Consider the following 25,784-nt stretch of genomic DNA (forward strand, 5'->3'; position numbering starts at 1 on the left):
CATGCCCCACTGGGGGACAGGAAAAAACACTGGAGACAGCAGGAAGGGGAGGGTTATTTAACCTCTGTGTTTCCTGTCCCCGATAAGGGCGGGGAGACTTCCTCCAAGGTGACTGTTGTGGAAGCTGACTGGAGAAATGGTGGATTGGTGGGGGGATCTCACGAGGTCCTGGACTCACCTGGGTGAATTTCAGATGAACGGGGTCTGTTCAATCCTATGGAAGCGTTAATCAAGGGAACCGTGAATGGGCCAGTTGGTTGTTATCTGCCCCCAAGCTGGTGGATGGTGGATGGGGGTAAGACTTGACCTGGTGCCATGGTGGGCTTTTGAATATTTTGGGCTTATGTGTTTTTGGGGCTTCAAGGACCATCCCTTTCCAAACGTTATTGTTAAACTGTTTTAATAAATGTTAATAAAAGGCTGCTGTAGCCATTTCATCCAATTTAAGTTGTAATGTTTTTATTTGGGGATGGTCATTGCAATAAGTATTTTGGGGGGATTGTGTGTGGTGAAAGGTTAAGGAATAAATTAAGCAGCATCTCTAGCTACTATGAGTCATGGATACCCTTCTGTCATGCTCTTTCTCCACTATACCAACTGTGATCCACCAATCTCTACCTCTCTGTGTATAGGAACAGTTCTGTCAATCACAGGATGCTATTCTTCAGCTTTCACTCTAGTGTTCATCATAAAAGGTACAGAAAAAATGTCAGGCCATAAAATTACCTACAAATACATATCAGTAGCCCTTTGTTAGAAATGGAAGAATTGATTCACAGGACTCCTGTCAGTATTCTGGAAGGGAGGCCTGTGTATCTCCTTACCTCCCAGTATTCCTGACTGCTTTTTTGATTTGCCGGACTGGTGTAACTTCGTACCAACACAGCTAATTAAAAGAAGAGTTGGGAATGCTCGTAGGTAAGGAGATTTGCAAACCTCCCCTCCACACGTCATAGATTACTGACATGGTCGCTGGACGGTAGGCCAGCGAATCTCCTTACCTCCCGGGATTCCTGGCTTCTCTTATGATAAGGTGTGACTACATACCAACCCAGCTAATCAATAGAAGAGTCTGGAATGCTTGGAGGTAAGGAGATTAGCAAGCCTCCCCTCCACCGATCACAAATTACTGACCGGGCATTAGGGTGTGAGGCCAGCGAATCTCCTTACCTTCTGGCATTTCCTGCTTCTCTTTTGATAAAGTGTGACTTCACACCACCCCAGCTAATCAAAAGACGGGTCGGGAATGCTGGGAGGTAAGGAGATTCATTGGCCTCCAGTCCTCCAGCAGTCACAGATTACTGACCTCGCTTCTGGACCTTAGAATCGCTTCTCGCATCGCTACCCCTTTTATTCTATATTTCCAACCCCTTTTGTATAATAAACATCTAAACATCTATTGCCTCCACATATGTGACACATAGAGTACAGGAGCGGGCTCTCGGGTTCCTTCAACATTTCTTTTTCTGAAGAGTCGTCCATATGGACACTCACACAGAGCTTGCAGGCATCAAACTGCTCTGCCTTGCTTCTGCCACATTAAATTATTGCACCCATCAGTCAGGCAGCGCCAAGTTTGCCGGAAGAAATGCTGGGTCATTGCAGCACGAGCCTGGAAAAGAGAAGATGAAAATATTATGACAGTCGATGGCAAAGCACATAAGCAGGTTGGATTTGTTAGTATAATAAGGAGCATAAAAGTAAAGGCAGGCCGCGGTCCTTAGAGCGGTGACACTCATTGGGCTCAGAGACAAGACGCGCTGATTATGTCTAACATGAAGTACAATCTGCTCCCTGCTGTCGGGCTCAGTCTGACATGTCACTTCTCTTGTATGAACTGCAGGGCATCATAATACATGGCAGGGGAAGTCATTGTGTGGATTGACGTATCATCCATAATGCTCTAATTATCTACTACCAGGTCTAGATTCGTCTTTCTTTCAGCAATGAGAAGGCCAATTTAAAAATGTCAGCTACATAATATGTACTACCCAAGGAGACTGGGTGGCAAAGCTCATCACTGGCCCATGTAGTGGCGTACATATAATGGCTGCTAAAATATATTTTCTGAATATCTATCATTACACCCTAAAGGTACCTTCACACATAACGATTTTGTTAACGATATCGTTGCTTTTTGTGACGTAGCAACGATATTGTTAACAAAATCGTTATGCGTGACAGCGACCAACGATCAGGCCCCTGCTGGGAGATCGTTGGTCGCTGGGAATGATCAGGACCTTTTTTTTGGTCGCTGATCACCCGCTGTCATCGCTGGCGTCAGCTTCCCGCACTGACTGTGTTAGCGCCGGCCGGCCGGTGCTGACACAGTGCAGGGAAGCTGACGCCGTGGGACGTGACAGATACAGGAATGTAAGTATGTACTGTTTGTTTTTTTTAACTTTTACAATGGTAACCAGGGTAAACATCGGGTTACTAAGCGCGGCCCTGCGCTTAGTAACCCTATGTTTACCCTGGTTACCCGGGGACTTAGGCATCGTTGGTCGCTGGAGAGCTGTCTGTGTGACAGGTCTCCAGCGACCACACAACGACCTAAACAGCGATGCTGCAGCGATCGGCATCGTTGTCTATATCGCTGCAGCGTCGCTAAATGTGACGGTACCTTAAGCACAGTTGCAATTAGCTTAAGTAAATAATACCTTACACTTTCCCCTCTCTAGCTAATTCCTAAATGTGTTGAGTTTTTTTTACTGTAATTCCTGTGACATTTTGTTTGAGAGGAGTTTCAAGCAGGACATCACAGGAGGCTGGGGCTGCACTCACTTCCACAGCATCTATCACCTCTTCTGGAACAGGACTTCACAGGGGGCAGTGCTGCAGTTTCTCACTAGTTTCTTGCATCCCCCTCTGAAGTTGTCCTGGATCTTGGGTGACGGACACTGTGGGAGATGTGAGTGCAGCGCCAACACTCTGATTCTATCTCCGTAGCTTCTGTGAAAGAAGATGTTATCACAGGACAAAAATAAAAGCAGTGAGTGACACCAACACCATCCCCTTATGACAACTTGTTTGAAGGCCATACTAGTGTAATACTCCACATTTGAGTATTACTAAAACACTTTGTAAGATTACAGTATTTATAATATGTAAATATTACACTACGCCCTCTAGGGGTTTGTATTCATCAGCATTTGTTACACTGTTAGGGGAGGAAGGAGTTAGGCTACTTTCACACTAGCGTTGGATTCGGCCCGTCGCATTGCGTCGGGCCGAGATTCCGACGCTAGCGTTTGATGCGCCGCACAACGGGTGCAGCGGATGCATTTCTCCAGCGCATCCGCTGCCCCATTGTGAGGTGCGGGGAGGTGGGGTCGGCACCAAAAAACGTTACATTTAACGTTTTCTGCTCCCGGCGGTCCGCCACAACACGACGCAACCGTCGCACGATTGTGACAATACGTCGCAATGCGTCGGTAATGTTACTCTATGGGGCAAAAACGCATCCTGCAAACAACTTTGCAGGATGCGTTTTTTCCCCTAAACGACGCATTGTGACGTATGGCAAAAAACGCTAGTGTGAAAGTAGCCTTAAATCTCCTCACCAAGTCAGGTTGCTAAGGCCTCTTTCACACATCCATTTTTTAGAATCAGTCACAATCCGTCGTTTTTAGAAAAAAACGGATCCAGCAAATGTTGCTGCTGGATCCGTTTTTTTCCCATAGACTTGTATTAGCAACGGATTGTGACGGATAGCCTTCCATTTCAACCGTTGTTTGACGGATCCATCATAAAGTCGTTGTCCGTCGGCCAGAGACAACAGACATAGGCTACTTTCACACTAGCGTTTTTTGCAATACGTCACAATGCGTCGTTTATGGGAAAAAACACATCCTGCAAAGTTGTTTGCAGGATGCGTTTTTGCCCCATAGGTTAACATTAGCGACGCATTGCGACGCATTGACACACGTCGCAACCATCGTGTGACGGTTGCGCCGTGTTGTGGCGGACCGCCGGGAGCAAAAAACATTACATGTAACTTTTTTGCTGCTGACAGACCGCTTTTTCCGACCACGCATGCGCGGCCGGAACTCCGCCCCTACCTCCGCTGCCCCAGTTGTGCGGCGCATTCACTGCTAGCATCGGAACCTCGGCCCGACACACTGCGACGGGCCGAGTCCGACGCTAGTGTGAAAGTAGACTCTTTCACACATCCTTTTTTTAGAATCAGTCACAATCCGTCAGAGTGTTTAAAAGACGGATTCTGTGCCGATTGTAAAAAACTGATGCACTGGATCCGTTTTTTTGGAGGATCCGTTGAAGTAGCTGCAGCCCGAATTTAAAGAAAAAGGAAGACAGAGAGAGAGAAAATGTTCTCCCTGAATGGAAAAATGGGTTTAATTAAAGGAATACAAATTCTTCCGGGCATGCTTAGTTTCAAAAAACGGAATCCGTCACTGGATTCCGTCTTCTGACAGACAGTGACGGATCCTGTGCCCACAGGCTTCCATTATAGCCAACGTACACAAAAAACATCCAGCACAGGGACAGCTCAGAAAGCATGTGAGGGAATTTATTCCCCTGTTCCAGCCAGTCCGTTATAGAGCAGCAAGTCGGAAAAATAGTGTGAGAAAGCATCTGCACGTCTACTACTGGGTTGAAGTAATACCTTGGTTCTCTCAAGCACACAGGGCAAATTGACTGCCACTGCAAGCGTGCTAGAATGCCGGAACATTGCTAACATGACTCACACATAACGAAGATTAGTGAGACCTGGACATGGAGGCCAGCTATGGGTCATTGTCCTAGAGGGGTGGTAATTCACAAGACAAGTAACGCCCCAAGCATAGCATAGCCCCTTGAGGAAGCCAATGGGAAACGCGCATTGGGGCTGTGCGGCGTGTCACCCAATACATCACACAATGGGAAAGAACCCGTGGGGCATGGGGTGGTTATACTTGCTTGGGGTGGTACTTATCTTATATACTGTTTTCATTATGAAATAATACCTACTGTCCTACTACCTCTTTAGATCTCTCAGGTTTCGAAATTGCGCAATGCACTTTATTATGAAATTACCCAACGTAATAGGGATGTATGGAGCGCCCGCCAGGGCCTAGGGGTTACTCGGTACCAGATCCGGTTGTTATTAAAGGGGAGGTCACGGTGGCAGCAACCCGGTCCGTGGCCCTTGGCGTCCAAGCTAAAGGGAAAGGTCTTTAAAGGGGTCATTAGAAATAAGAATGTTCGTGAAGCTACCTGTGATATTCGGTCAGGGGTGACTGACGCTGCTTAAAGGGGTCCACTGGGGTGATGTTGTGGCAGCAGGGATGGAATGGCTTCCCACAGGTGAAGCTGCATCCCCAGGGCTCCCGGTGTATTTGGCAAAGATGGTGCGGTGCCAGAAATAACCAGAGGACACAAGGTTGCAGTCTCTTTACCTTTACTGGTGATTCACGGCCACATTCCAGGGTACCTTAGACAGTACCTGCATGGTAGGCAATGCAAGCCTTTTTACAGGGGTCTCTCAGATGACTCCAGGCTCTGTATGTTGCAGTATCTTCGGGTGTGAGGGCGGACAGTCGACTTAAAATCTTCTGCCCTCTGGTTCTGCTATAGGACCTACAGTTCCACACAGCATCGGGCTCCCAGTGCCCGGTTCCTGCGCTCCAGCGTGGAAGAAGCTCAGTCGCAGATCTCTTCCAGCTCCTTAATACTCCTGCGCTTCTTCCCTCTGGCACCTTCTACAAATGCAACACTGTCTGCTTCTCTTCTCTGGCCTGGAGCTACAGCAGACATAGCAGCATGGCTCCAACTTTCCTGCTCACTCTCCTCTCTCCTCTCCCAGACTGTCCTTTCTGACTGTCTGACACAAAGCTCCCTCCAAAACTGAACTAACTCCTCCTCCAATCCAGAATATATATCTATATCTAGGGAAGCTCCCCTGTATGTGCTACCTGTTAAAGGGATCCTCCTCGCTTCCAGACATGGCATCATCCTCCCCGAAAGGAAGGCAACACCATTGTAACAACCGGTTTCCTGGAGTGTTACTTGTACACACTGCCATCTAGCTGATTTTGTTTCTAATATGTCTCTTGTACTGTTTCCAATTTATGTTACATGTACAAATATATCGTTTATGTGAATATTTTTGTAATAAACTTATACCTTTTTATATGACTCTTTGGACATATTGCTCCAATTTTCTCCTTCAGTTTAACTTGTATTACATTTAGCAGTATGCAAATGTATCAAAGGGATACAAGATACGGTTCCTTTTTTGCCTTCTGACTGATAGTAAAACATCTATATAAGTCCTAAACTGCATTTACCTTCACTGTATATACTGTAACTTTACAAAATCTATGGAGTCTATATTGATATAAATTCTAGATTGTTATTAAGGGTCTTTTTCACCTCCAAAAAAACAACTTGTGCCTTTTTTCACCTCCAATAAAACAACTTGTGCCCTATCTGTAGGCTAACTAGTGGAGATCCAGCAATCTGTAGATCAGGGCTCTGGAACCCCTTTCTGAATTGAGCAGAGGTGCGCATTCATTGTCTATGGGACTGCTGGGAGTAGTGGTTCCAAATCCCTAATCTAGGGACCACTGGCGATCTATGACATTGCCTGTGGATAGAACATAACTTAATTTTCAAGGAATAATCCTGTAATTATTACAGATGGATTCTCCGGTGGGCCCAGGCACTGACATCTGCTGCCATACAGGGCCAGCAGCTGCCTAGGGCTCCCGGCTACATTATAAGCTATGAGGGGCTGCATTATACTCTATGAGGGGGCTACATTATATTCTATGGGATGGCTGCATTATACCCTATGAGGGGGCTGCATTATATCCTATGAGAGGGCTACATTATATTCTATGCGGGGCTACATTATATTCTATGGGGGGCTGCATTATACCCTATGAGGGGCTGCATTATACTCTATTAAGCGGCTGCATTGTACCCTATGAGGGGGCTACATTATATTCTGTGGGGGGCTGCATTATACCCAATGAGAGGGCTGCATTATAGTGTATGGGGGGGCTGCATTATATTCTATGGGGGGCTCCTTTATACTATACTAGGGGAGCTGCATTATATTCTATAGGAAGAGCTAGATTATACCTTATGAGGGAGGTGCATTATACTCTATGAGGGGGCTACATTAAATTCTATGGGGGGCTACATTATATCCTATGAGGCTGCTGCATTATACCCTATGAGGAGCTGCATTATACCCTGAGGGAGCTACATTATATTCTATGGAGGGCTGCATTATACCCTATGAAGGGGCTGTGTTATATTACATGGGGGCCGGCCTACTATAGGAGGGGGGCTGCATTGTGTTATATGGGGAGCTGCATTATACTCTATGAGGGGGCTGCATTATACACTATGAGGGGTTTGCATTATATTCTAAGGGTGGCTCAATTATACTATTTGAGGGGGCTACATTATATTGTATTTGAGGCTGCATTATACCCTATGAGGGGCTGCATTATATTCTATGAGGGAAGCTGTATTATACTCTATGAGGGGGGCTACATTAAGTTCTATGAGGGGGCTACATTATATTCTATGAGGGGGCTACCCCACCCCCTGCTATATCATTAAGACGTATAATACCTTATGTTATACCCTGCTTTTAGCATGTTTTACCACACAATTGATGGTCTTGTATTTATTTCTATGTAGCTACATGGTGGACCCCAAGAATGATTTTCTCTGGTGGGCCCAAGGTGCTCCAGTCTGACGCTCACTATGGATAATTTATTATAAATTCAAAATGTAATATAAATCTGCACATTTGGGGATTAATTTAAGTGAGTGATTATTATATATTCTGATGAATACGGCTTTTCACAAATACAATTACAACCCTGTAAAGTGCTGCAGTCCTTGATGTGTATGTGATTGCCCTGCTTACACTCTCTGGATTACTAAGTGTATTTAATGCCGGTAATAATCCTGGATGATAATTCTTCTCTAATATGTCGATTTACAGAATACCTAACACTTAATTATTTGCTGTTCTCTGGGAGCACATTCCCAGCACAGCAGAGTTTAGTAATTGTGTGATGCGCTGTTTCCATGGTATAGATTGCAGAGAATGCTGTTGCTTAATAGTACACTTATTGGACACCTGCCTAGGTGCTAGTCATGCAGCCGGGCGAAATCCTTTATATAAAAGGTATATATGTTCTTTGTTCTCATGAATAAATGCCAGTCTTTGTGCACGCAAAGTTTTCCCCATAGATAAAGGGTTTTTGCACTACTTTAAAACTTATTGTATATATTGTACATACACGTGGTCAAAATTGTTGGTACCCCTCGTTTAATGACAGAAAAACCCACAATGTCACAGAAATAACTTGAATCTGACAAAAGTAATAATAAATAAAAAATCTATGAAAATGAACAAATGAAAGTCATACTTTTTCAATCATGCTTCCACAGAATTAAAAAAATACGACTCATGAAATAGGCCTGGATAGAACTGATGGTGCCCGTAACTTAATATTTTGTTGCACAACCTTTTGAGGCAATCACTGCAATGAAACGATTCCTGTAACTGTCAATGAGACTTCCGCACCTCTCGACGGGTATTTTGGCCATTCCTCAAGAGCAAACTGCTCCAGTTGTCTCGTGTTTGAAGGTTGCCTTTTCCTGACGGCACGTTTCAGCTCTTTCCAAAGATGCCCAATAGGATTTAGGTCAGGGCTCATAGAAGGCCACTTCAGAATAGTCCAATGTTTTCCTCTTAGCCATTCTTGGGTGTTTTTAGCTGTGTGTTTTGGGTCATTATCCTGTTGCAAGACTCATGACTTGAGACCAAGCTTTCTGCCACTGGGCAGCACATTTCTCTCTATAATAGTCTTGAGATTTCAGTGTACCCTGCACAGATTCTAGACACCCTGTGCCAGATGTAGCAAAGCAGCCCCAGAACATAACAGAGCCTCCTCCATGTTTCACAGTAGGGACAGTGTTCTTTCCTTGATATGCTTCATTTTTCCGTCTGTGAACTGATGTGCCTTGGGCTGGTCCTTCACACTGGCTACTGTTTACCCACCAATCTCCCTGCCTAAACTCATACATAATAATAATAAAGTTTGTCACTAGGTCTTTTTCTACCCCATCTGAGAGCAGTATGAAATAGGGTCAAAGACCCTGATTCCAGCTATGTTTCACTTACTGGGCTGCTTGCTGCAGTTTTAATTAAAAACTGCTTCATCTTCTGCAGATCTAACCATTCTCTGAATGCTGAGCTCTGTATTACCACGCCCACACCACTGATTGGCAGCTTTCTGTGTACACTGTCTATAGGCAGAAATCTGCCAGTAAGTGATGGTGAAGTGTCGGACTACCGGTCAGCAGGTTAACCAGTCTTCTAGCGATAATCCAGTTATAAAAGCTATACTAAGCAGCCCAGAAAGTGACACATCACTGGAACCAGGGTCTCTGGTCCTATATTATGCTGCCCTTGATTAGGTTGCAAAAACCTCGTGACAGATTCCCTTTAAAGTGGGTAATACCCCTTTAACCCCTTTCCATGCTGTGACACAGCTTATGCGTCATGAAAGTCGGTGCCAATCCGACCTGTGACGCATATGCTGTGTCACAGAATGATCGCGTACCTGCAGATCCGGTGAAAGGGTTAACTCCCATTTCACCCGATCTGCAGGGACAGGGGGAGTGGTAGTTTAGCCCATGGGGGGTGGCTTCACCCCCCCGTGGCTACGATCGCTCTGATTGGCTGTTGAAAGTGAAACTGCCAATCAGAGCGATTTGTAATATTTCACCTATTATAACGGGTGAAATATTACAATCCAGCCATGGCTGATGCTGAAATATCATCAGCCATGGCTGGAAATACTAATGTGCCCCCACCCCACCCCACCGATCGCCCCCCCCAGCCCTCCGATCTGTCCTTTACACTGCTCCGCTCCCCTCCGTCCTCCTGTCCGCTCCCCCGTGCTCTTGTCCGCTCACCCCGTGCTCCAATCACCCCCCCGTGCTCCAACCACCCCCCCTGCACTCCGATCCACCCCCCCTGCAGTCCGATCCACCCCCCCTGCAGTCCGATCCACCCCCGATGCTCCAATGCACCCCCCCGTGCTCCGATCCACCCCCCCGTGCTCCGATTTACCCCCCATGCTCCGATCCACCCCCGTGCTCCCCCCCACCCCATCATACTTACCGAGCCTCCCGTGGTCCGTCCGTCTTCTTTCCTGGGCGCCGCCATCTTCCAAAATGGCGGGCGCATGCGCAGTGCGCCCGCCGAATCTGCCGGCCGGCAGATTCGTTTCAAGTGCATTTTGATCACTGCGATAAAACCTATCGCAGTGATCAAAATAAAAAAATACTGAATGACCCCCCCTTTGTCACCCCCATAGGTAGGGACAATAATAAAATAAAGATTTTTTTTTTCTTCCACTAAGGTTGGGGTAAGAACTAGGGTTAGGGTTAGGGTTAGGGCCTGGATGTCTTCCTGGAGCAGAACAATATTGTATCATACAATTATTAGGTTCTGTAGAAGGACGTAGATCTGGGGATTTATTATGATGGAATATAGGCTGAACTGGATGGACAAATGTCTTTTTTCGGCCTTACTAACTATGTTACTATGTTATGTTACAGCCCATGCAGTAGATAGCACAGCCACGTAGTACTGTATATAGCACAGCCACATAGTATATAGCACAGCCACGTAGTATATAGCACAGCGATGTAGAATATAAGACAGCCCACATAGTATATAGCACAGCCACATAGTATATAGCACAGCGATGTAGTATATAACACAGCTCACGTAGTATATAGCACAGCCCACGCAGTAGATAGCACAGCCACATAGTATATAGCAGCCACGTAGTAAATAACACAGCCCAAAAAAAGAATGAAAATAAATAATAGTTATATACTCACCTTCCGTCGTCCACCGAAGCTGTCCCGCTCCTCGCGATGTGGCCGGCAGCTTCCGTTCCCAGAGATGCATTGTGAAATTACCCAGATGACTTAGCGGTCTTTCCCAGAGACCGCTAAGTCATCTGTGTAATTTCGCAATGCATCTCTGGGAACGGAAGCTGCCAAGAGCATCGGGAGGAGCGGGAAAGCTGCGGAGGCGCCGGAAGGTCAGAATAGCATGATTTTTAATTTTTTTTATTACTTTTACCATTATATCTTTTTACTATTGATGCTGCATAACCAGCATCAATAGTAAAAAAGTTGGTCCGGGATGGGGAGTAGGGAGGGGCCAATTCGCGGCCGACAGTCGGCCGCGACCAATCAGCGACTCGGGATTTCCGTTACAGACAGAAAGACAGACAGACAAACAGACGGAAGTACCCCTTAGATGATTATATATATATATATATATATATATATATATATCACATGTAAAGCTCCATGGAACAAATGGCGCTATAATAAATATTATATATATATTAGTAAAAAAAGGAAAACAGCACAAAAAACTGAAAAAAAGTGGAATTTATTGCCCAAATGGCGTGGCAACGTTTCGGATGTAATATCCTTTCTCAAGCAGTGAACACACAAGTGAAACAGACTTTTATAGGAAGCACATACATTTCTCATTAATAAACTCATTAAAAATAATTATAGAAAACTTGAAAATAGTGCGTTCATGACAAGTGATTAGTAAAGTGCATAGGTGCATGTTTAAACAATCTTTTAAGATTCATTATTTATATATATAAGACATTACGTGCTACGTGATTATATTTAAGATTTACTAAATAATCAATTTAACCAATTCAGGTGTCCCTGTCCCATGAAACATGATTAAAGCACACTTACGATAGTATATTTCTCATGCATGCCTGGTCTTCGGCGTCCTCATACTCCTACTGCGCATGTCAGTGACGTTTGTGCCCAAGACCCATAGTGCTTAGAGCCGCGACTGCACAGAACCGCTCTGAAGGCCACGGCGCCATATTTGTTGAGGTAATCAGCTATGTTGCTGACGTACCAGTATAGATTTACATAAAAATTACACTAATCACCACATCACCATATAGCGGAACTTAAGAGACTAAAAACGATTGAATAAGGCTTATTTATAGCTTTTAAAGATAGTAAAAAGTCTCATAGGTCACATAAGAAGCTCACTATAATTCTCTTAAGGGACAGATTTAAATGTGCCGCAGAAACGGAGGGTAAGGACATAAGCCCAGGATAGTATCAATAGGTCTGGGAAACCCTCCCCAATTAAGTGGGGCATCCCATTCCTATGCATGGGCATAGAGACCTTAAGGGGCGGCTAATCCCCCGTGTTTCTCTTATCCATTGCGTGTGACACAAAATGACCACAAATCTTTGGCCCCATTATCCAAATCCCTTTAAGTGCATACTAAATACCGTATATACTCGAGTATAAGCTGAGATTTTCAGCCCAAATTTTTGGGCTGAAAGTGCCCCTCTCGGCTTATACTCGAGTCACGGTCGGCGGCAGGGTCGGCAGGTGAGGGGGAGAGAGGATTGTCGCATACTCACCTAGTCCCGGCAGTCCTGACGCTCCCCCTGCCTGTCACACTGTCTTCGGGTGCCGCAGCTCTTCCCCTGTACAGCGGTCACGTGGGACCGCTCATTAAACTTATGAATATGGACTCCACTCCCATAGGGGTGGAGCCGCATATTCATTCCTCTAATGAGCGGTGCCAGTGACCGCTGACAGGAAGACCGCTGCGGCACCCGAAGACAGTGTGACAGGCAGGGGCAGCATCAGGAGCGCCGGGACTAGGTGAGTATTTTATATTCACCTGTCCACGTTCCACCCGCCGGGCGCCGCTCTGTCGTCGCGTCCTCTTGCTCTGACTGTTCAGGTCAGAGGGCGCAATGACGTACTAGTGTGCGCGCCGCCCTCTGCCTGAACAGTCAGTGCGGAGAGACGCCGAGACGGGACGCCGGGAGCTGCAAGCAGCAAGAGAGGTGAGTATGTGTTTGTTTTATTGCAGCAGCAGCAGCGTTATACTGTATATGGCACAGATTTATGTGGAGCATCTATGGGGCCATACTGAACGGTGCAGAGCATTCTATATGGCACAGCTTTATATGGAGCATTTATGAGGGCCATAATGAACGGTGCAGAGCATTATATATGGCACAGATTTATAAGGAGCATCTATGGGGGCCATAATGAATGGTGCAGAGCATTATATGGCACAGCTTTATATGGAGCATCTATGGGGCCATAATGAACGGTGCAGAGCATATATGGCACAGCTTTATATGAAGCATCTATAGGGCCATAATGAACGGTGCAGAGCATTATATGTGGCACAGCTTTATAAGGAGCATGTATGGGGCCATAATGAACGGTGCAGAGCATTATATATGGCACAGCTTTATAAGGAGCATGTATGGGGCCATAATGAACGGTGCAGAGCATTGTATATTTGGGCACAGCTTTATATGGAGCATCTATAGGGCCATAATGAACGGTGCAGAGCATATATGGCACAGCTTTATAAGGAGCATCTATGGGGCCATAATGAACGGTGCAGAGCATATAGGGCACAGCTTTATAAGGAGCATCTATGGGGCCATAATGAACGGTGCAGAGCATTGTATATTTGGGCACACCTTTATATGGAGCATCTATGGGACCATAATGAACGGTGCAGAGCATTCTATATGGCAAAGCTATATATGGATCATCTATGGGGCAATAATCAATGGTATGGAGCATCTATTTTTATTTTTGATACTCTGGTCGGCTTATACTCTAGTATATACGGGTAAGTACAAGACCAAGACAAGATTGCTTGTTATAATTTATTTTTTAAGTTTTTACTTTTTTACTTTCATTGAATAAGCCAAATATCTATTTCAATTCCATCAAATAAATCTGGTGATGTATAATTTAGTGAAAGAACATTAGCCAGCACGGTGAAAAAATACAAAAAATAAATAAAAAGTGTAATTTTCAAAAACAGAAAAAAGAGAAAAGGATTTTTTTTAACTGTATTTGTTTCATAGGATGGGACACCTGAAAAGAAAAACAGGAAAAAATATTTCTTATCCAAAGATAAAAAGATTTTTTTATATAAAAACTGTAAACCTAGGTACTAAAATAAATACACAAAACACATTATTTTGGTTGTCAAAATGGCCACAGCTTTTATTCAAATCACAGGATTAAAAAATCACAGTAGAAGTCAGGTGGAGTGCTAGTACATTGGGATTCACAAGTACTGCGATATCCCCAGCTGTCTGACATACAGCACCAGGACAGACAGCCGTAAAGGGGCGGCATGCACTGGCTTGCCATTCAAGCAGAGCCAGTAAACTTTGTGCCCGCCCCTGATTGATGTTACCATTACAACGTCCTTGAGGCTGGCCACCAAAGCCGAACCTGCTCACCACCATGAGGTTTTACATCCTCTATTAGTTAAAATGAGTCCACCTTAACTTGTCTGCAACTTCCACCTGACTCCTAAACCGCAAAGCCGTAAAGGGTTATAAATTCCAATTCTCATTTGACACGTTTTTTTTTTAATAATCAAATAATTTTTTTAAACTTAAAAACTAGAAGTCCCTGCAAAAGCATTAATGGGACTAAACTTGGCAAACCCCCGACTCACAAAGAGTCATCCTACAGCGCTCAGGAGCGGAAAAAACCCCTGTGGAGGAAACCTCCAGGGAACCATGGCTGAAGGATTGCCCTTCCCTTGGGCTTAGAAGGTTACCGCAAATAATAACTCTTTATAGCCAATATACAATTGAACCTGGTACAAGATATTCAATGACAAATTCAAAAATACAATAAAGCATTTATCATTATGCAGCACCCCAGAGACCTGGTCTTGCAGTAGTATCGCTCTGCCACTAAGGGGAGTGATGGTATGTCTGATGGCACTAAAGGAGTTCATCTGACCAGGTATCACCAGCACACATTATACTTCACACTCCGGCCACTAGGGGGAGCAAAGGGTTTTATTTATTAGGCCACTCCTCACACTGGTAAAACTAGGGGTTGGAGAGGAAGTTAGTCAGAAGCTGACTGGGTTTTGTTCAGGCAACATCCCATGGCAGGGGGTGTTGCGGGGGAAGATTCAGGGGGGTCCCTGTCAGGCGTGGGAACCTGGCAGGCACCTAGCGACAAGGATAGAACGTTACAGAGCCGCGCCTGCTCTATCTGCGGTGGCATCCAAAGAAAGGACACGAAGCGAAGGATATTGTGAACAGTGAGAAACAAGATCAAAGCACAAAGGAGAGCCAGTAGGTGTCGTGCCAGCACACATTATACTTCACACTCTGGCCACTAGGGGGAGCAAAGGGTTTTATTTATTAGGCCACTCCTCACACTGGTAAAACTAGGGGTTGGAGAGGAAGTTAGTCAGAAGCTGACTGGGTTTTGTTCAGGCAACATACCGTGGCAGAGGGTGTTGCGGGGGAAGATTCAGGGGGGTCCCTGTCAGGCGTGGGAACCTGGCAGGCACCTAGCGACAAGGATAGAACATTACAGAGCCGCGCCTGCGCTATCTGCGGTGGCATCCAAAGAAAGGACACGAAGCGAAGGATATTGTGGACAGTGAGAAACAAGATCAAAGCACAAAGGAGAGCCAGTAGGAGTCGTGCCTGGAGAACGGCAACATCCTACTGAGGCGCGTAGCCGGTGCCCGGAACACCGAGGAAGTAACTGACTTTATGCCTTACTTCAAATACCGCAGGACAGTTAATTATAGGTTGGCTGTCTACCTTACATCACCTAAGCAGAAATAGGGGGCAACGCATGGAGAGGGGCATCTCTAGAGTCCCGGAAGAGCTCCGAGCCTTCCCGTCAAACGGGTGCGTCCTAGCCATAACAAACCTGGGGGACGGAGAATAGAAAGAACTAGAAAGAACTGGAACGAACGAGAACAGAAGTTGTGAGGACTATCCCAAATGCTCAGCAGGGAAGCACTACAACACACAGGCGCTAGTGGTAGGCAATAGGGTTGAGCGAAACGGGTCGTTCATTTTCAAAAGTCGCCGACTTTTGGCAAAGTCGGGTTTCATGAAACCCGATCCGACCCCTGTGCGGGGTCGGCCATGCGGTACGCGACTTTCGCGCCAAAGTCGCGTTTCAATGACGCGAAAAGCGCCATTTCTCAGCCAATGAAGGTAAACGCAGAGTGTGGGCAGCGTGATGACATAGGTCCTGGTCCCCACCATCTTAGAGAAGGGCATTGCAGTGATTGGCTTGCTGTCTGCGGCGTCACAGGGGCTATAAAGGGGAGTTCCCGCCGACCGCCATGTTACTGCTGCTGATCTGAGCTTAGGGAGAGGTTGCTGCCGCTTCGTCAGAAGCAGGGATAGCGTTAGGCAGGGTCCATTAACCACCAAACCGCTTGTGCTGTAGCGATTTCCACTGCCCAACACCACCTTCGGTGTGCAGGGACAGTGGAAGCTACATTTTTTTTTTTTCCCCCTCAGCGCTGTAGCTCATTGGGCTGCCCTAGAAGGCTCCCTGATAGCTGCATTGCTGTGTGTACGCCGCTGTGCAAACCAACTGCTTTTTTCAAAGCACAAATCCTCTTGTTCCTTCCTTTCTGCACAGCTATCTTTTTGGTTTGTACACACTTTTTATTTAATTTGTGCATCAGTCCACTCCTTATTGCTGCCTGCCATACCTGGCTGAGATTACTGCAGGGAGATAGTAATTGAAGGACACTCCCTGTTTTTTTTTTTTTTTTTGTGGGAGATTAAGATTGACATTTCTGCTAGAGTGCCATCCCTGTCTGTGTCATCTCTCACTCAGTGGACCATAGAAAGCCTATTTATTTTTTTGCTTGATTTGGGTTATAAAATTTACCTGAAAAAATCACTACATCAACCAGTGGGAGAAAAATATTGGCCTCAGGGCTTGTGTGCCACTCTTGACTCCTGTGTGCATCATCACTCACTCAGTGGGCCATAGAAAGCCTATTTATTTTTTTGCTTGATTTTGGTTCTAAAATCTACCTGAAAAAATCACTACATCAATCAGTGGGAGAAAAATATTGGCCTCAGGGCTTGTGTGCCACTCCTGACTCCTGTGTGCATCATCACTCACTCAGTGGGCCATAGAAAGCCCATTTTTTTTTTTTTTTTGCTTTATTTGGGTTCTAAATTCTACCTGAAAAAATCAATAAATCAATCAGTGGGAGATTAATATTGGCCTTTGGGCTTGTGTGCCAGTCCTAAGCGTGCCATCTCTCTCTCTCAGATAGTGGGCCATAGAAAGCCTATTTATTTATTTTTTTTTTTATTGGGTTTATAAATTTTCCCTGGAAAAAAAAAAAAAGTGGGAGATTAATATTGGCCTCTGGGCTTGTGTGCCAGTCCTGAGCGTGCCATCTCTCTCACAAATAGTGGGCCATAGAAAGCCTATTTATTTATTTTTTTTTGGTTTTATAAATTCTCCCTTAAAAAAAAAAGGGAGATTAATATTGGCCTTTGGGCTTGTGTGCCAGTCGTAAGCGTGCCATCTCTCTCTGTCTCTCAGATAGTGGGCCATAGAAAGCCTATTTATTATTTTTTTTATTGGGTTCATAAATTTTCCCTGGAACAAAAAAAAAAAAGTGGGAGATAAATATTGGCCTCTGGGCTTGTGTGCCACTCCTGACTCCTGTGTGCGTCATCTCTCACTCAGTGGGCCATAGAAAGCCTTTTTTTGTTTTATTTGTTTTCTAAATTCTCCCTGAAAAAATCATTTTATTTTATTTGGTTTCTAAATTCTTCCTGAAAAAATCATTTTATTCTATTTTTTTTTTTCCTAAAGTCTCCCTGAAAAAAAAAAAAAAAAAACAAATCAGTGGGAGATTAATATTGCCCTTTCTGCTTGTGTGCCAGTCTTGACTCCTGGGTGTGCCATCTCTCTCTCTCTCTCCAATTGTGGGCCATAGAAAGCCTATTATTTTTTTTAGCTTGATTTGGGTTCCAAAATGTACCTGAAAAAATCACTACATCAATCAGTGGGAGATAAATATTGGCCTCTGGGCTTGTGTGCCACTCCTGACTCCTGTGTGCGTCATCTCTCACTCAGTGGGCCATAGAAAGCCTTTTTTTGTTTTATTTGTTTTCTAAATTCTCCCTGAAAAAATCATTTTATTTTATTTGGTTTCTAAATTCTTCCTGAAAAAATCATTTTATTCTATTTTTTTTTTCCTAAAGTCTCCCTGAAAAAAAAAACAAAAAACAAATCAGTGGGAGATTAATATTGCCCTTTCTGCTTGTGTGCCAGTCTTGACTCCTGGGTGTGCCATCTCTCTCTCTCTCTCTCCAATTGTGGGCCATAGAAAGCCTATTATTTTTTTTAGCTTGATTTGGGTTCCAAAATCTACCTGAAAAAATCACTACATCAATCAGTGGGAGATAAATATTGGCCTCTGGGCTTGTGTGCCACTCCTGACTCCTGTGTGCGTCATCTCTCACTCAGTGGGCCATAGAAAGCCTTTTTTTGTTTTATTTGTTTTCTAAATTCTCCCTGAAAAAATCATTTTATTTTATTTGGTTTCTAAATTCTTCCTGAAAAAATCATTTTATTCTATTTTTTTTTTCCTAAAGTCTCCCTGAAAAAAAAAAAAAAAAAAACAAATCAGTGGGAGATTAATATTGCCCTTTCTGCTTGTGTGCCAGTCTTGACTCCTGGGTGTGCCATCTCTCTCTCTCTCTCTCCAATTGTGGGCCATAGAAAGCCTATTATTTTTTTTTAGCTTGATTTGGGTTCCAAAATCTACCTGAAAAAATCACTACATCAATCAGTGGGAGATAAATATTGGCCTCTGGGCTTGTGTGCCACTCCTGACTCCTGTGTGCGTCATCTCTCACTCAGTGGGCCATAGAAAGCCTTTTTTTGTTTTATTTGTTTTCTAAATTCTCCCTGAAAAAATCATTTTATTTTATTTGGTTTCTAAATTCTTCCTGAAAAAATCATTTTATTCTATTTTTTTTTCCTAAAGTCTCCCTGAAAAAAACAAAAAAAAACAAATCAGTGGGAGATTAATATTGCCCTTTCTGCTTGTGTGCCAGTCTTGACTCCTGGGTGTGCCATCTCTCTCTCTCTCTCCAATTGTGGGCCATAGAAAGCCTATTATTTTTTTAGCTTGATTTGGGTTCCAAAATCTACCTGAAAAAATCACTACATCAATCAGTGGGAGATAAATATTGGCCTCTGGGCTTGTGTGCCACTCCTGACTCCTGTGTGCGTCATCTCTCACTCAGTGGGCCATAGAAAGCCTTTTTTTGTTTTATTTGTTTTCTAAATTCTCCCTGAAAAAATCATTTTATTTTATTTGGTTTCTAAATTCTTCCTGAAAAAATCATTTTATTCTATTTTTTTTTCCTAAAGTCTCCCTGAAAAAACAAAAAAACAAAAACAAATCAGTGGGAGATTAATATTGCCCTTTCTGCTTGTGTGCCAGTCTTGACTCCTGGGTGTGCCATCTCTCTCTCTCTCTCCAATTGTGGGCCATAGAAAGCCTATTATTTTTTTTTAGCTTGATTTGGGTTCCAAAATCTACCTGAAAAAATCACTACATCAATCAGTGGGAGATAAATATTGGCCTCTGGGCTTGTGTGCCACTCCTGACTCCTGTGTGCGTCATCTCTCACTCAGTGGGCCATAGAAAGCCTTTTTTTGTTTTATTTGTTTTCTAAATTCTCCCTGAAAAAATCATTTTATTTTATTTGGTTTCTAAATTCTTCCTGAAAAAATCATTTTATTCTATTTTTTTTTTCCTAAAGTCTCCCTGAAAAAAAAAAAAAAATCAAATCAGTGGGAGATTAATATTTACATTTGTGCTTCAGTGACAGTCCTGCGTGTGTGGCATCTCTCTCATTTGTTGCCACCAACAACAGAGTGTGTAACATTGTGCCTGATTTTCGTTGTGGTCTCACTCACCTGTAAAGGGGTAGCTAAATCATACTGAAGTTATAGCTCACCGTGTAATTTGTGTGACAGCAACAAATACCGTTAGTTTGTTTACGTTTTTAAAACAATGAGGAAGTATGGTGGAAGAGGTCGTGGCCGGGGGCGTTCATTGTCAGCTGGTAATGAGGGTAGTGGTAGTGGTGGAGCATCAGCTGGTCATGGGAAAAAAAATATTGCACCTAAGTCTGGAGCTGTGGAGCCAGGTTCGTCGTCTGGCTACACAAGGCCTCGAACGCTCCCTTTTCTGGGAGTAGGAAAACCGCTTTTAAAGCCGGAGCAGCAAGAGCAAGTTTTGGCTTATCTTGCTGACTCAGCCTCTAGCTCTTTTGCCTCCTCTCGTGAAACTGGTAAATGTCAAAGCAGCGCGTCGTTAGTGGATGTTCACGGTCAGGGACAAGTCGCTTCCTTGTCCTCTTCAGCAAAAACAACAACAGAGAAGAATGCAGCAGGCGACACAACGGGTTACTCCATGGAGCTCTTTACACATACCGTCCCTGGCTTAGAAAGTGAAGCAGTTAACAGTCCATGCCCATTACAAGTTGAATCTGACATGGAGTGCACTGATGCACAGCCACAGCCAGACTACTATGCTGGTCCTTTGACTCAGACCACAACATTGCCCTCGCAGGGTGCTGATCAAGAATCAGACCCTGATGAGACTATGTTGCCCCATCACGAACGCTATACCACCGACCGACACGGTGACACAGACGAAGTTGCACACGAGCTACAAGAAGATGACCCAGTTCTTGACCCCGATTGGCAGCCATTGGGGGAACAGGGTGCAGGCGGCAGCAGTTCTGAAGCGGAGGAGGAGGGGCCGCAGCAGGCATCAACATCGCAACAGGTTCCATCTGCCGGGCCCGTATCTTGCCCAAAACGCGTGGCAAAGCTAAAACCTGTTGGAGGACAGCGTGGCCATCCGGTTAAAGCTCAGTCTGCAATGCCTGAAAAGGTATCCGATGCTAGAAAGAGTGCAGTCTGGCATTTTTTTAAACAACATCCAATTGATCAGCGCAAAGTCATCTGTCAAAAATGTTCAACTACCTTAAGCAGAGGACAGAATCTGAAAAGTCTCAATACAAGTTGCATGCATAGACATTTAACCACCATGCATTTGCAAGCCTGGACTAACTACCAAACGTCCCTTAAGGTTGTAGCACCCTCGGCCAATGAAGCTAGTCAGCAACGCAACATCCCTTCCGGCAGTGTAGGGCCACCATTTTCCGCACCACTTGCAGTATCTGTGCAGGTTTCTTTGCCAGGCCAAAGCCGTCAGGGTCAGGGAATCACCAGTTTCGTAGTAGGAAACACTGCATCTAGGGCACCGGTGGCAACAATACCATCTCCCACCGTCTCTCAGTCTGCCATGTCCACCGGCACCCCCGCTAGTTCCACGATCTCCAGTCCAGCTCACCCTACATGAGACTATGGTTAGAAAAAGGAAGTACTTAGCCTCGCATCCGCGTACACAGGGTTTGAACGCACACATAGCTAGACTAATCTCGTTAGAGATGATGCCCTACCGGTTAGTTGAAAGCGAAGCTTTCAAAGCCCTGATGGACTACGCTGTACCACGCTACAAGCTACCCAGTCGACACTTTTTTTCCAGAAAAGCCATCCCAGCCCTCCACCAGCATGTTAAAGAGCGCATCGTCCATGCACTCAGGCAATCTGTGAGCACAAAGGTGCACCTGACAACAGATGCATGGACCAGTAGGCATGGCCAGGGACGTTACGTGTCCATCACGGCACACTGGGTAAATGTGGTGGATGCAGGGTCCACAGGGGACAGCAAGTTTGGGACAGTTCTGCCTAGCCCACGGTCTAGGAAACAATTGGCTGTAGCCGTTCGCACCCCCTCCTCCTCCTCTTCGTCCTCCTGCAGAAGCGAGAGCTCGTCCACAGACCGCAGTCGCACAACCACTCCATCCGCAGCTGCCACTGTTGCACACCAGGTCTCCCATTATGGGGCAGCTACTGGCAAACGTCAGCAGGCTGAATTGGCTATGAAGTGTTTGGGCGACAACAGACACACCGCGGAAGTTCTGTCCGAGTTCTTGCAGAAAGAAACGCAGTCGTGGCTGGGCACTGTAGATCTTGAGGCAGGCAAGGTAGTGAGTGATAACGGAAGGAATTTCATGGCTGCCATCTCCCTTTCCCAACTGAAACACATTCCTTGCCTGGCTCACACCTTAAACCTGGTGGTGCAGTGCTTCCTGAAAAGTTATCCGGGGTTATCCGACCTGCTCCTCAAAGTGCGTGGACTTTGCTCACATATCCGCCGTTCGCCCGTACACTCCAGCCGTATGCAGACCTATCAGCGTTCTTTGAACCTTCCCCAGCATCGCCTAATCATAGACGTTGCAACAAGGTGGAACTCAACACTGCACATGCTTCAGAGACTGTGTGAACAGAGGCGGGCTGTTATGTTTTTGTGGGAGGATACACATACACGGGCAGGCAGTAGGATGGCAGACATGGAGTTGTCAGGTGTGCAGTGGTCGAAGATTCAAGACATGTGTCAAGTCCTTCAGTGTTTTGAGGAATGCACACGGCTGGTTAGTGCAGACAACGCCATAATAAGCATGAGCATCCCCCTAATGCGTCTGCTGATGCAAAGTTTGACGCACATAAAGGATCAGGCGTCTGCAGCTGAGGAAGAGGAAAGCCTTGATGACAGTCAGCCATTGTCTGGCCAGGGCAGTGTACAGGACGAGGTAGCGGGCGAAGAGGAGGAGGAGGACGAGGAGGATGATGGGGATGATTATATTTTTAATGAGGAAGCTTTTCCGGGGCCACTGGAAATTGGTGGCGCGGCAAGGCCGGGTTCTGGTTTTTTGAGGGACACAAGTGACGTGGATTTGTCTGAAACTGCCCCTCAACCAAGCACAACCGCAGATTTGAGAACTGGAACTTTGGCCCACATGGCGGATTATGTCTTACGTATCCTCAAAAGGGACACACGCATAACTAAAATGATGAATGATGACGATTACTGGTTGGCCTGCCTCCTTGATCCTCGCTATAAAGGCAAATTGCAAAATATAATGCCACATGAGAACTTGGAACTAATATTAGCAACCAAACAATCAACTCTTGTTGACCGTTTGCTTCTGGCATTCCCTGCACACAGCGCCCGTGATCGTTCTCACACGAGCTGCAGGGGCCAGCAGACCAGAGGAGTTAGAGGGGCAGAAATCAGAAGTGGCGTTGGCCAGAGGGGTTTTCTGACCAGGTTGTGGAGTGATTTTGCTATGACCGCAGACAGGACAGGTACTGCAGCATCAATTCAAAGTGACAGGAGACAACATTTGTCCAGTATGGTTACAAACTATTTTTCATCCCTTATCGATGTTCTCCCTCAACCGTCATTCCCATTTGATTACTGGGCATCAAAATTAGACACCTGGCCAGAATTGGCAGAATATGCATTGCAGGAGCTTGCTTGCCCGGCAGCTAGTGTCCTATCAGAAAGAGTATTCAGTGCTGCAGGTTCAATACTAACAGAAAAAAGGACTCGTCTGGCTACCCAAAATGTAGATGATCTAACCTTCATTAAAATGAACCACAACTGGATTTCGAAATCTTTTGCCCCACCTTGCCCGGCTGACACCTAGCTTTCCTATGAAAAGGTCTTGCCTGTGGACTATTCTGAATGCCTTTTCCAATCTCGTAATTTTCTGCACCTGATTGTCCAGCATACGACATGTTTACACCTCACTAAATGGCCAAACTCCCCACACGGGGCCGTGGTATCGACACTTGGCGACAGCACCCGTGAGAGTGCAGTTTGTCTGAAGAGATGGGTGAGCCCGCTTTTGGTCGACGGCACTGCCACTGGGTCCCTCCTAGTACAATAAAGTGTCTCTGGCGGTGGTGGTGCGCACCCAACGTCAGACACACCGTTGTAATATGAGGGGCCCTGGGCCTGTACCGCCGGCCACAAGACAGTTTCCCCCCACCCCAGCTCAAACAGTGCTCTACCACTTGCAAAATTATCTCACAGCTCCACCAATGTTTAGTCTATGCGCTGACATCCTTCAATGCCTGCCACTGACAATACCATTGTATTGACATTTTTGTTATGTTAGGCCTTCGATGCCTGTCTGTGGTCACTCCTTCCACTAGGCCTCGACTGACCACACCACTGCTGCCCGTGTACCCCTGTAACCAATTTAAAATTGCCTACAGCCATGTGTTATTATTTTAGGCCTTCGATGCCTGTCTGCGGTGACTCCTTCCACTAGGCCTCCACTGACCACACCACTGCTGCCCGTGTACCCCTGTAACCAATTTAAAATTGCCTACAGCCATGTGTTATTATTTTAGGCCTCAAAGCGTTTGATACCGTGCCGCACAAGAGGTTGGTACACAAAATGAGAATGCTTGGTCTGGGGGAAATTGTGTGTAAATGGGTTAGTAACTGGCTTAGTGATAGAAAGCAGAGGGTGGTTATAAATGGTATAGTCTCTAACTGGGTCGCTGTGACCAGTGGGGTACCGCAGGGGTCAGTATTGGGACCTGTTCTCTTCAACATATTCATTAATGATCTGGTAGAAGGTTTACACAGTAAAATATCGATATTTGCAGATGATACAAAACTATGTAAAGCAGTTAATACAAGAGAAGATAGTATTCTGCTACAGATGGATCTGGATAAGTTGGAAACTTTGGCTGAAAGGTGGCAGATGAGGTTTAACAATGATAAATGTAAGGTTATACACATGGGAAGAAGGAATCAATGTCACCATTACACACTGAATGGGAAACCACTGGGTAAATCTGACAGGGAGAAGGACTTGGGGATCCTAGTTAATGATAAACTTACCTGGAGCAGCCAGTGCCAGGCAGCAGCTGCCAAGGCAAACAGGATCATGGGGTGCATTAAAAGAGGTCTGGATACACATGATGAGAGCATTATACTGCCTCTGTACAAATCCCTAGTTAGACCGCACATGGAGTACTGTGTCCAGTTTTGGGCACCGGTGCTCAGGAAGGATATAATGGAACTAGAGAGAGTACAAAGGAGGGCAACAAAATTAATAAAGGGGATGGGAGAACTACAATACCCAGATAGATTAGCGAAATTAGGATTATTTAGTCTAGAAAAAAGACGACTGAGGGGCGATCTAATAACCATGTATAAGTATATAAGGGGACAATACAAATATCTCGCTGAGGATCTGTTTATACCAAGGAAGGTGACGGGCACAAGGGGGCATTCTTTGCGTCTGGAGGAGAGAAGGTTTTTCCACCAACATAGAAGAGGATTCTTTACTGTTAGGGCAGTGAGAATCTGGAATTGCTTGCCTGAGGAGGTGGTGATGGCGAACTCAGTCGAGGGGTTCAAGAGAGGCCTGGATGTCTTCCTGGAGCAGAAAAATATTGTATCATACAATTAGGTTCTGTAGAAGGACGTAGATCTGGGGATTTATTATGATGGAATATAGGCTGAACTGGATGGACAAATGTCTTTTTTCGGCCTTACTAACTATGTTACTATGTTACTATGATGCCTGTCTGCGGTGACTCCTTCCACTAGGCCTCCACTGACCACACCACTGCTGCCCGTGTACCCCTGTAACCAATTTAAAATTGCCTACAGCCATGTGTTATTATTTTAGGCCTTCGATGCCTGTCTGCGGTGACTCCTTCCACTAGGCCTCCACTGACCACACCACTGCTGCCCGTGTACCCCTGGAACCAATTTAAAATTGCCTACAGCCATGTGTTATTATTTTAGGCCTTCGATGCCTGACTGCGGTTACTCCTTCCACTAGGCCTCCACTGACCACACCACTGCTGCCCGTGTACCCCTGTAACCAATTTAAAATTGCCTACAGCCATGTGTTATTATTTTAGGCCTTCGATGCCTGTCTGCGGTGACTCCTTCCACTAGGCC

The sequence above is a fragment of the Ranitomeya imitator genome, chromosome 3 (assembly GCF_032444005.1).
Source record: "Ranitomeya imitator isolate aRanImi1 chromosome 3, aRanImi1.pri, whole genome shotgun sequence".
NCBI lineage: Eukaryota > Metazoa > Chordata > Amphibia > Anura > Dendrobatidae > Ranitomeya > Ranitomeya imitator.